Genomic DNA, 11,963 nt, shown 5'->3' on the forward strand with positions numbered 1-11,963 from the left:
GTTACCTATATACAGGCTAATGCTCAAACACTTGCAGGCACATTCAATCAGAATTGCATCTGGCAGTCCAAGATCTCACTATAAGTAGTGATTCACTAGATTTCAGTATAAATAAGTTTGTGTAGCCTCAACTTCCCACTGCTCTGAAAACTCTTCTCCTGACTTTTAATAGCTTATATCCACCACTGTCTGCCACTAAATAAGTAAGAAACAGCCCTTAGTGAAGGAAAGCTTCAAACACTTCAAATATTTCTAAGAATCAAGTTTAGTGCAATCCTGCCACACTACAGCAATGTTGTAATAGCAGCAAGGAGAGAGACTCAGACTCACCCCTTCACAGCAGAGGACAGGCAAGAGAAGGAGCAAGCAGAGCCCTGCGCTGCGCCTGCTTTTATGCCTGTGCTTGGGCAAGCAGGTGGCTGTGAGCCAGTCTTTGCGTGTAAAGCCCCATTGCATTATCGAGCAAAAATTCACTCCACCTGTAACTGCCCCAATTAGCAATGAGCTATCACAGCCAGTGATCACTAACGTGTTCCTGTCATCAGCACTCTGACGGCAGTTCGGCAGATCCTTTCATCACAAAGCTTCGCTTGCCGCATTCCTGTCAATTTGGTGCCTTGTTCTGGAATGAATCTGCCCTTATTTTGTTTTTTGTTTTTTTTCCTCTGCAAGCCTCAAAGAGCAAAGATGGCTCAGAAGCTCATCAGCAAACGCTATATGCTGACATACCTGCGATAGTACCTTGCTTCTCCAAATCACGCTCTATTAAGGGCTCGTTGTGCAATATATCCTCCCCCCGCTGAGTGATGACCTATTCATGTTTTGGGATGAAACAGGTCAGGGAGTGAAGCCGCATATCATCCTGCAAAGATGTTGGACTGAAATGCAGCTGATGCAGAAGACTATCTGCTTATTTCGGCACATTTGTTCCTCTGACCCCAAATCCTCTCTTCCGTTCTGGTTCAGAAGAACTGATGAGCATTTTGTTCCTCTTACACACAGGGGAGAGAAGTTCTGGGTTCACACGGATTACCTCAGGACTGGCAGTGCTGAACTGTAATACTATTATTTTCAACTGAGGTTATGGCTGTTGCACATCCAAGCTGATATAATTTACAAAAGCTTTTTTATCCCCAAGAGAGTGAGCTCTTCACCTCTAAAATCCAGTCCCTTCTGGGGAATCTAATGTTGAATGCCTCATCTGAATAACAATTTTTTGGAAAATTTTCCTTTCTTAATTCCTCGTGTTTTACAGCTCAGGCTAAAAGGACATTGTTTGCACCCCGTCACTTGGTAACAGCTACCAGCACTAATGCGATGCGGCAAGGCAACACACGTGGGAAGGCTGGGGAAGCCTTCCTCCCGAGGAAGCCTTGGGAATTCCGCGGTGTCACTTCCCGGCGATGCCTACGGAGACGTCCCCGAAGCTGCTGACACTTTATGGTGGAGGATCCAGGTGAACACGAAACAGGATCAGAAACAAAGGGAGGCAGGAGATAACACAATCTGGGGAAACAGCCCACCTGGTCTGCTCCTCCTGCCAGAGCCACACCTGGTTTCACTTTGCCTGGAAGAGGGTGATGACACTGATGCTGCTACCTACAAATGAATCATGTAATTCTTGAAGAGGCATCTTTCTCCTAACCATCATTTCTTCCTGAAAGGGGACAGAAAACTACGCACTAGCATCTATCGATACTGCTGACGCCCCAAAGCGCTTCTTTTGACTCATGATATTCAGGGTTACAGCTGCTTCCTTTACGCTTATAATTTTCACAGGTCCACAGAGCAGCTTCTGGATCCTGGCCTTAAGACAGTGTTTTTCCCAGTATAATGACAGGTTCATGCACTTTACTGACTTGAACCATTCATAGTCATTTTTGCCAGTGCAAATACAGTATAGAAAGGTATTCAGAGCCAAATAACTCTATCAAAAGCAAATCTATGAACTAGCTTTCCACAGATGCTTCATATTTGCTATATATTTCATATATATATTTGACAATCAGTGCCACTGTGGCACTTGAAAATGCTGGATGTGTGGATCCACTGCATGTGAGCAATCATCAAACCCATTTATTGAATTAGCATTATATATATATGCTAAGTTAGCACAAAATCTATATAAAACACTGAATTTTATTGTAACATAATGAAAAATACATTCTATGGTTCTGTAAAAACTTCCATGAATTGAGTTGGGATCATTTCTTTAAAAGTGTGATGAAAAATTCTTCCTGGCTGACTCAGGGGAACATCACAATTAAGAATAGGAAAGGGATATCTGTCCTACCAGCCTTCAATTTAAAACCCAATTCTGCTCATGATGGCTGGATATTTGTGTGTGATTCTTCCAAGTCTGTGGTGGATGGATATAGTCATCTAACCTGGAATGCATCTGATGCAGTGTGGGAGTAAATTATCTCCTCTGGAAACGTAGCACACCCAGGTTATACCGACATGTGTCCTACATACCGGGTGGAGTCAAACAGCAGCACATGAGCAGAGGAGCCACTGAAAGAGAAAAGAATAATGCAATGGAAAAGGAATAATTGCCATGGAGAAGGGGTTGGGTAGCACTTTGCTTTAGGAGAAGTATTTTAAAGTACTTTAAAAATATTTGTGCCTTGGTGCAACCATATTTCAAGCCAAAAAGCATGACTGTTGTTAACACAGACATGGACCTCTGCTGCTGTGATACTCATAAAGCCTAGCAGGGACCTCAAAAAGCCATTGCAATGGTTGTCAGGACTCAGCACTGCACTCTTGTGGCTTAGGCCACAGCAGGACCCATGGGGAATGGACTAGAGTTAGCTGAGGCACTCCTAGATGAGATTAACTCCTGTCTTTGAACCCAAACTTGACATACTCTATATAAAAATAGATCCATGCTAAACATGGACATATTCTAGCCCTAACAACAACACTTGTGCATCAGAGCTCAGTCAAAGAATATGTATGCAAAGTACTTCCCAGTGTGGAGGGTGTTTTTGGGTAGTATTTATCATGCAAGATGCTGATTCAGGGTCCAGCTGCTGTTAGGGGGGAGCTGTGCATTGCACAGGACACATGCAGGCGGATTTAAAATCACCAGCTAATAAAGTGGGTGGTGGATGGGAGAACAAGTGCTGTGAAGAAAGGGGGAAAAGAAAGACAACAGAGTGCTGACAGTCTGATGCAGCGTAATTTTTATTATGAACAAGATCATCTCCTGTGCTGCTTAGCAGGGCCTGCAGCGCCCGTAGCGGGAGCTCCAGCGCTGGCCCCAGGAGCCCGGGAAGGAGCCCCCAGAGAGCAGGGAGCCGCCAAGGCCCCCAGCGCTGCCGAGCCCCAGGGGTTCCGAGGTGCCCACGTAGCTCTCCTGGGGGCAGGAGCTGAGGATGGGGCCCGGGAAGGTGATGACCACGGGCGGCGGGTAGACCACGGCGCGGGAGTCCCCGCAGGAGGTGACGCAGGGCTCGTTGCAGGCGTTGACCCATGGCTGCGGGCAGGTCACCGCGCAGGGGGGGAGGCAGCGGGAGCTGAGCTGCAGGCTGGAGAACGACATCCTTCGGGCTGCGAGGTGAACCTGCAACACGGGAGGACGCAGGGTCACGCTGCCGCGGGAGGGACCCCCTTGGCTCCGCAAGCAGCAGGGAGGGCACAGCTGATACTGTACGGTGGTGCCCTGCTAATGCTCAGGTCCTTTTCCCCCCTTTCTCTTCCTCCCTTGCTTCCCTCCTCCTTCCCAGGCAGCTCCCCTGCGCTCCCTGCTTGGCAGCAAGGCACAAAACATTCAAACATCCACTTAAATCTACTCAAGTGCAACACTTTGAAAGGCATAAAGGTATGACATGGGGTCATACTCACTCAAGTCAGCAAGGTGAAGAGAAGAGCAGGTGTCTGAGGTGATCTGAGTTTTGAGCCCTTTTTATACTGTTTCTTGGATTGCCTGCTGGGTCTATGACACTTTATGAACAAGATCTTAATTGATTTCAAAACATGCAGATTACACATGTCACTCCTCCTTCACGCAAGCAGTTTCCTCACTGCTAACAAGCATTACTCAGCCCCGTTTTCCTCAGTGTCTAGGTTCTTCCTTCCTAGCAATCATCGGGCTGACTTCCCTGGGGTTGCAGCATCTCTAACAGCATCTCCACTTATTTTTCTTCCAAACATCAAAGTTGGTTTTCAAAGCTATTTTTGTACACAAAATGTACACATTCATTTCAGCTTGAGCAAGAGCTTTGATTTAAAGCCACCAGTTAAAAAAAGATGAATTCCCTGGCTATTCTCGATAAATACAGAAAGTACCCCAAAACATGCATTCTTTCCTCCCCTGGTGCAGGTCGGTGATGAGACCCTGAATCAGAGCACGCCGCAAACACGTCTAAGTGAGCTGCAGTGTTGCAACAGCCTCCTGTAGGAGTTTGGAATTTCAGGAGCAAACATCTTTGTCTGTTCATAACTTAGTAATGGACTCCAATAACCGCAATCTAGCTGTGACACCACCCTGCAAGCATCACTCACTGCAAAGCAGCATGTGCACAGAGTGACTAGCCAGAAACCCTCAGCGCCACGCGCTGCTGATGGGCGAGATTTGCCCCATGCAAGGCCAGCAGCAGCCACAGGAGACTGCTGATGTGGGCAGCTGGAGCCAGATGCGTGCAGGAGAATAGCAGAGCTGGGCTGTTTCTCCTGTGGCTCTGCCAATATTTCAAGTTAAAGCTGCGCAGCAGGACAGTATCTCATCAGTGGTGGGAGCAGCCAGGTCTGCTCCTCTGCAAGCTCCCTCTGCACTTGGCCACCCACCCATGTCCCCTCAGGTCCTGCTCTCTCTCCTTTGGGACAAAAGGAAGCACATGGGGTTAAACCCCAACCTCAGGTATCCTGTAACACACAATACAGCCTCCCATTTCTCTGTGGCTTTAGAGGATTGCTTTTCTCTACTCCTTTCACATCCAAAAAAAGCACTATTTTAATAGGGTTTTTTGAGGGGGGGTCCTCACATCAGACACGGAATAGTATTGCCAGGAGAACGTGCTGCCCACAGAAATCTGGACCATGGATCAAAGGCTTCAGAGGGACTTCAGCTGACACAAATGTGTGGCTCTGGTTTTCTGTTCAGCAGCAAAACAAAACACAGAAGGTCTGTAAGAATTCACAAAACAAATCATCTTCATTCCACAGTGTGCTGTATCAGACAGAGCAAATATTTGGAATAAGAGACAAGGCAGACAGAATAAGTGACAAGGCAGACAGAAAAAGTGTCCCTCCATACACCCAGACATAAACCCTACAGAGCTTCATTTAACCACCAGCAGGGATTTAGAGAAGAAAATCAGCCCATGGTGCCTGACATGGACTGTGATACTGAGGAGCACTTGAGAAATGCAGGCTGTGTGAAGAAATTGCATTAATGAGGCAGTTTTCAAACACTAGTATCAGTAAAGTCAGCAAAATGCTGCAGGAAGTAATACTGCTCCAAAAAGTTTAAGGAAGAAACCATAGGGTGTTGGAAGAAACTGCTAATTGTCCAGGCACAAAGAATTAATAAAACAATCATAGAAACCTGAAGAGTGGCATGCGTTTTGTTTTGGAACAAATTAAACCTGAAAAACAAAGGATGTCTCAATGCCCCCAGGCAATCCAAGAAACAGTATAAGAGGGCTTGTGGCTCAGAGGCCATCAGATCACAGCTGCTCGCTGAGAAGAGCAAGTCTCATCCCTTCCATCTCTTTGAGCCAAGTAAGTCTCATCCTTTATGTCTCTTATCTCTCTAGGTATACTGGGTTCAGGATATTTGTAACCGAGTCCTGCACAGGTAACGTGAACTTAGCAGTGCCGGTGCACAGCTCTGCGTGAAGACCCTTTTCCAGGGTCACTGCAGACACGTCTGTGCTGCAGTGCAGCAGCTACGACAGGTCCTAGAGATCTGACCAAGGTGGGGCAACGTGGCCCATCCAGGTGCTTCTCCTCACGAGCTCCACGTGAGCTACCTGATGCACCTGGGCCCAGCTTCTCAGCTGCTTTGGGCAGCACTCGTGGAGACCTGGCAGGGAGCTGTGGGGCCAGGCAGGGAGGCCCAGGGAGCTGTGCGGAAGGAGGGGAGCAAAAGAGAAAGAGGGGGGGAAAAGGACCTGAGCATTAGCAGGGCACCTCTGTGCTCCATCACCCATGCCCTCTCTGCCACTTGCGGAGCCAAGGGGGTCCCTCCCGCGGCAGCGTGACCCTGCGTCCTCCCGTGTTGCAGGTTCACCTCGCAGCCCGAAGGATGTCGTTCTCCAGCCTGCAGCTCAGCTCCCGCTGCCTCCCCCCCTGCGCGGTGACCTGCCCGCAGCCATGGGTCAACGCCTGCAACGAGCCCTGCGTCACCTCCTGCGGGGACTCCCGCGCCGTGGTCTACCCGCCGCCCGTGGTCATCACCTTCCCGGGCCCCATCCTCAGCTCCTGCCCCCAGGAGAGCTACGTGGGCACCTCGGAACCCCTGGGGCTCGGCAGCGCTGGGGGCCTTGGCGGCTCCCTGCTCTCTGGGGGCTCCTTCCCGGGCTCCTGGGGCCAGCGCTGGAGCTCCCGCTACGGGCGCTGCAGGCCCTGCTAAGCAGCACAGGAGATGCGACAGCAGAAGGAATGAGGGGGGCCCTGACAGCAAGCACCCGAGCTGAAGGACACAGCTCCCAGCCTGTCCTTTGGGGCCCCAGGTGCTGCTGGGCACCCGTGGGAGCTGCTCTCGTGCTTGCCCTCCTCATGCTCTTTGCTTTTAACATCCTGACTACAAACCTCTCCTGGTTTCTCAAAAGGCAGTTTTTCATTCTTGCGACCCAAAGGCTTAATTATGCAAAATCCATTCCTCACTATTAGAGCAGCGCAAAGGGATTTTAGTGTCAGTGGGAACTGCTCCATGTGTGTTTGAATTTGTTCAGGAACACACACTATGTCTTCAGGAGTTTTATATTTGGATAACCATATGTTTAGCAGGAAAGCTCCTTAGTTGTGCCCTTGCACTCTTTGTTCTGCCTGTTAGAAACTTGAGCTCCAAGGAAGAACAGTGTGCTCAAAATAAATCATTTCTGTTTAGTTGCTTAATTTGCCCCTTTTTTGAAACCCTGGAAGTCTGTCTTGTACTGTATTTTGCTTAAAATGTATACTTGCTCCCAATAAACACTTCTGATTGCATCCTAATAGCATTCATCTCTTTTCTTGTTTCTCTGTTTTGGGGTAATGCAGCCTCTGTAAACCTGTTCAACCAAACCATCTCCTGATCAGAGGGGAAGGCCAGCAGAGGAGTGTTGCACTAAACAGACTGTGTTTATATAATGCCTATGGATTCATTCAGCAGGAAATACTGCTTACACCATGTAGAACTTGCTAGCATGTCTGATTTAATCTTTACAAGAAGCAGGTGTGAGAAAACTGCCCAGCCCTTCAATAAAGTTTTCTAGACCAGTGTAAAGTACTAAATACCCACTCAAAAAATATTCTGTGTCTGTAGCTCATCCCTGCTTTCTCTGCCTTTCTGGGGCTTTTTGCCAGAAATAATATAGTTTTCTAAGACAAATAAAATTCTCTCTGTACAGAGAAGTAAAGAAGGAATATTAGACATCACAGAGCAACAGAGGGAACTTTCCAGAGATAGAAATGCAAAAAATAGTGAATGAACCAGCAATGAAACCCCAAGAAATCTGAATTCACTCCCCCCTCAGCCAGCTGAGGTCAAATAACTACACCAGCTTGAAGCATAAACACCTAAGAGCAGATATCTTCAGCTAACTTACCTCCTTCATCCTGCACAGAGAAAGGGAATCTCCTGGCAGGGTCCTGGGAAACGAGAAGCAGAAGTGGGAAGCAGAGGAAGCTCAGCAGCATCACTGCACTGAGCAGCTTCAGGAAGCAGAGGGAAACTGCAGGGAAAGGGGAGGAGGGCAAAGAGCGCTCACTAAATAGGGAACATCTGCTGGCTCAGGGCTCAGCTGGGACTGACAAGTAACTGCGGAGCTGCAGGTAAGCGATTAGCCGAGTAGCCTGTCAGCTGGGACTCACTAGGACACTAGCACTGCTCAGGGGAGTGTGGCGAGACAGACAGCCCCTCCCCTCAGCGCCAGGCTGGGGCTTGAGATCCGAGCCATTGCAGGCAAAGTTCAGTGTTTTAGGAATAAGGGAATTAGGACGAAAAGTCTCTGACTTGGGCCAAATGTGCAATGCAGATATAGCCAAGTATGTCTTTCTACGGACAACTGAGTTTACCTGTGCTGTACGCTGTGCCAGGTACACTCAGCCAACTGCTAGTGCTTAAGTGTCCTACAATCTCTTGTCATCTTTCTCCTACAGATGTGTCCAGGCATGAAAATGGTGGCACACCTCCCTTTCATTCCCTGTGTGGTTTTCTGTCCCCAGCAATTTTCGAGCAGTGCAGGCTGGTGCCCTACAAGGGCTGAAACAAGTAAACCGCACGGGCAAATTCCCTGCTGAACAGAGGGCCAGCTCGATGCTTTTGATCAGTTAAGGGTCTTCACTCCCTCCTCACCACAGGGCTTACCTAGGATGGATTGTGAATTACCATGATTATCTCAATCATGTTGATTCATAAAAACAGAGAAAGCAAAGCCAGAATGCTAATGTTACGATGCAGCATGATCTTTAATAGGAGATTGAGAAGCAAAGTTTACAATAGTAGAACATGATCATACAGAAAATAAAGAATTCCAGGCTTTTACAGACGGTCAAACAAGTTTTCATGTATCAGGAAGCTTCATTTCAAAGTTTTCTTCTTTTGCAGCTGTCAGTTCGGGAACGCAGTCCAGTTTCCATCCCTTTATGTAATTGTTAATTGACATCAGGCAATGTCAAGGGAGAGAAATCGCAGTATAGAAACTGCTCCGTTATGCTTCTTATACAGTATGAGACTAAAAGTAAAAGGAATGTTAATGTGTTTGAAAATGTGGATCATGAGAAAAATAGAAGAATATATTTATGATTAAGAAATGAGAAATACATAAGCAGATATAAGCAGAAATATGATATAAAGTGTTAGAGAGAATCAGCCTTTTTTATGCCAGCAACTTAGAGACTCATCTTGCTTATCTCACTCTTGAGTTTGGATCTTGCACTCGGTATCCTGACTGCTCTTAGTGTAGGTATATTCCCGCTGGGTCTTGCTTGGCTCGTAGCTTCTAGAGCTGTAGCAGCTGAACCTCTGAGAGCAGTAAGGGTATGAGAACTTGGTTCCCAGGGAACCCCCATACGCAAGAGAGCCTCTGTAGCCGAAAGATCCCCCGTAGCCAAGTGAGCTCCCGATGCCAGCTGGGGCTGAGGATCCCACTATGCTTTCCTGAGGGCAAGAACTGAGAATCGGCCCAGGAAAAGTGATGACAACAGGGGGTGGGTAGATCACTGCCCTGGAGTCACCGCACGACGTAACACACGGCTCGTTCCAGGCATCGGCGACGGGCTGGGGGCAGGTCACCTCGCACGGCGTGACGCAGGGGTAATTGCACAGCTGTTTGTAGGACGACATTGCTCTGCAAGGGGAAGCGACTCTGAAACACAGAGAGAGAGATGAACAGCGTAAAGCAAGTGGGCGGTAGAACAAGAGATTCGTGTTCAGACACTCAGGCAAAGACATCTGATCAGGAAGCTTCCCGCATGGGTAGCTGCAAGACCACAGATGATGTGGATCCTTAGTTTCTGGCTCTTTTCTTCTCTTTAGTCACACTACTTGATTCACACTAACCCTCTCACACATTACCTCGCTAAGTTTTGAAGCTCAGGGCTTCAAAACTGAGGTTCAGCTTCTGCTAAAGTCAAGCTCTGGCTCAGCTCATTTCCATATCACCTTTAGGAATTAAAAGTCTCCAAACCCTTGAAGCACAGTACTTAGCAAGGTCTGCAAAAGTCCTTCAAGAAGCTGGGTAATGCCAGCCTCACGGTCTCTGCGGGGGTGAGGAGCCTCTCATAGAAAAGCTGGCACTGCCAGTGCACCAACAGACAGGCGTGAAGGACTGAGTTAGATTTATCATTAAGAGAGCATACCAAAAGACACAAAGAATTAAAAACTTACTCAAGTCACGAGTGGGAAGAAGTCAGGAGAAGCTGGTGGAAGCACTGTGAACAGCGAGTGCTTTTATACTGCTTCTCAGATAGCCTGGAGGATCTGAGGCACCCTGTGCATATGAGGTTTGATTAGCTTCAAAACAGAAGTGATTACACATCACACCTCACAAACGTATAATCATTTGCTCATTGTTTGCTCTTACTAAGCAATTCCAAGTTTCCCCTCACACCTTACTGCCTCATCCTTCTGACAGAAGCAGCTTCCCTGTAAATGAAATCTGTGCAGTTCACTGCGAGACAGAAAATGAGCATTCAGTTCATGCACAACTGAAATGCTACCGCGACTTTAAACCATAGTACTAATTCGTACAAACGTCTCGCAAAGACCTTGTGACCCCACCAGCCAGAGCAAAGGGTAATTGTTTGAAATAAAATAAAGCAATCAGTCAGGTTGACAGTGGGACATCTTGGGGGATGCAAAGCATACTGCTTACAGACTTTCCGCAAATAATGAATTACGGAGACTAATTCCAGTGGACACCCATTATGGCATTACAGACCCTGCAACCATATCCCTAATATGGCTCCAAAGGTGAAGGAGTCAAAGAAAAGAGCAATCACAAAACAGGAGCTTGATTCATTCCCACCCAAAGCCAGAGAAGGGAGTAGATTGATACCAGGAAGGATTTGGTCATTGAAGTTCTGGAAGGAAATGAACTATGGGGTGTAACACTGTGTCATGAAATGATGAAGCAGGGAATACCATAATAATTAGCATAAGTCAGAAAAATTTTTGCATCATCTAAATGAGCTGCATATGCAATAAATATTGCTTGGTAGCATAGCAGGTCTTCATGAACAGTGATATTTCATATCTGCAAGGAGGCTGAGAAACTGGATAATAGTGCTCACTGGTCAAACCTCTTCCAGCCACTTCTCCTGTTACACTATTCATGAGTACTTGGCTAATACTGAGTTTATGCAATTGCTTCTTAAATACTGGAATGCAAATGGAAGAGTAGCTGTAGTTGCCAACTGTATATTCTGCTAAAACCCTGATTCTTGTAAGAGTTTGACATAAGTTTATCTCCAGGGAAGCCTTTTCTGCCATTTCAATTTGAAACGGTCCATGAACGCTTGTTTACAGGTTATTAGGCAGGGATTTCTGTGACAGTAGAAAATTGCTTAGCATACCCACTTGCTCTTATTTTTACATGGGTTACAGGAAGTGCATAATCTTTGAATAGTTTCATAATACCTAAACATGAAAGCATATTCCTGTGGGCAACCTTAATTTTGTATCTCTTCAGTTTTGATATAGGATTGTCAGCTCATACCGCCTATGAGTTTTCTACACCGGTAGAGGAAGAGGGATTCCTATATGGTCATTTTGAAGCATAATATCACTCTTCTTTTCATTTAATTTTTCAGCTGAAAACAGTATGCTGGTTGTAAGAATCAAAGCCAATTCATAAATCGGGGCTGTTAGGCATAAGGGCTGTTTATAGCCATCTAGGGTCTTTCTGCGAAAAAGCAAATGCGAGAGAGGAGATCCCGACCTAAACGGGCTTCTTGGCCCATCCTCGCCCGTAGACTGCAGCAGCTCCACATGTAGAAACAAGGAAAACAGAGAAAAAAAGGAAAACTGCACCCAGCTGTGCCAGCTAAGCACAGCTCCTTTGGGGAGTGGATTGAAAGACGGCTGAAGATTACACACCAGGAAACAATATTTACAGCTTCAAAGTGCCAGAACAGTGCAGATGCTCTGAGTAAACCTGAGCAAGGACTCAAGCATTCATGGTCATGTCCCTGCCCCTGTCCTGAGCTACTGGCAGGAAAAAAATCCAAACCCCTGTGCAAATACCTGGTGTTCAGTGTTTATTTTTGCTAAACCCAGGATGTTTGTCTGGGCTTGTTTCTCTTCCACCAATTTC

At 47.0% G+C, this 11,963-nt stretch overlaps 3 long non-coding RNA genes across 3 annotated transcripts; 1 reads left to right on the forward strand and 2 right to left on the reverse strand.

Moving 5' to 3' along the window:
- Positions 1-3,171: 3,171 nt before the first annotated feature.
- LOC112994538 (uncharacterized) lies at positions 3,172-3,948 on the reverse strand. The gene is made up of 2 exons (XR_010385384.1): positions 3,850-3,948; positions 3,172-3,568 (listed from the first exon to the last, which is right to left on the reverse strand). It is a non-coding gene; the product is annotated as an uncharacterized LOC112994538 (long non-coding RNA).
- Positions 3,949-5,484: 1,536 nt separating this feature from the next.
- Positions 5,485-7,161, forward strand: LOC135323898 (uncharacterized). Its single transcript, XR_010385393.1, has 2 exons — positions 5,485-5,727; positions 6,233-7,161. It is a non-coding gene; the product is annotated as an uncharacterized LOC135323898 (long non-coding RNA).
- A 1,431-nt stretch (positions 7,162-8,592) lies between these two features.
- Positions 8,593-10,073, reverse strand: LOC135323906 (uncharacterized). Its single transcript, XR_010385396.1, has 2 exons — positions 10,037-10,073; positions 8,593-9,515 (listed from the first exon to the last, which is right to left on the reverse strand). It is a non-coding gene; the product is annotated as an uncharacterized LOC135323906 (long non-coding RNA).
- Between the last annotated feature and the right edge of the window lie 1,890 nt (positions 10,074-11,963).

Source organism: Dromaius novaehollandiae, chromosome 29, assembly GCF_036370855.1.
Source record: "Dromaius novaehollandiae isolate bDroNov1 chromosome 29, bDroNov1.hap1, whole genome shotgun sequence".
In the NCBI taxonomy this organism is placed as follows: Eukaryota; Metazoa; Chordata; class Aves; order Casuariiformes; family Dromaiidae; genus Dromaius; species Dromaius novaehollandiae.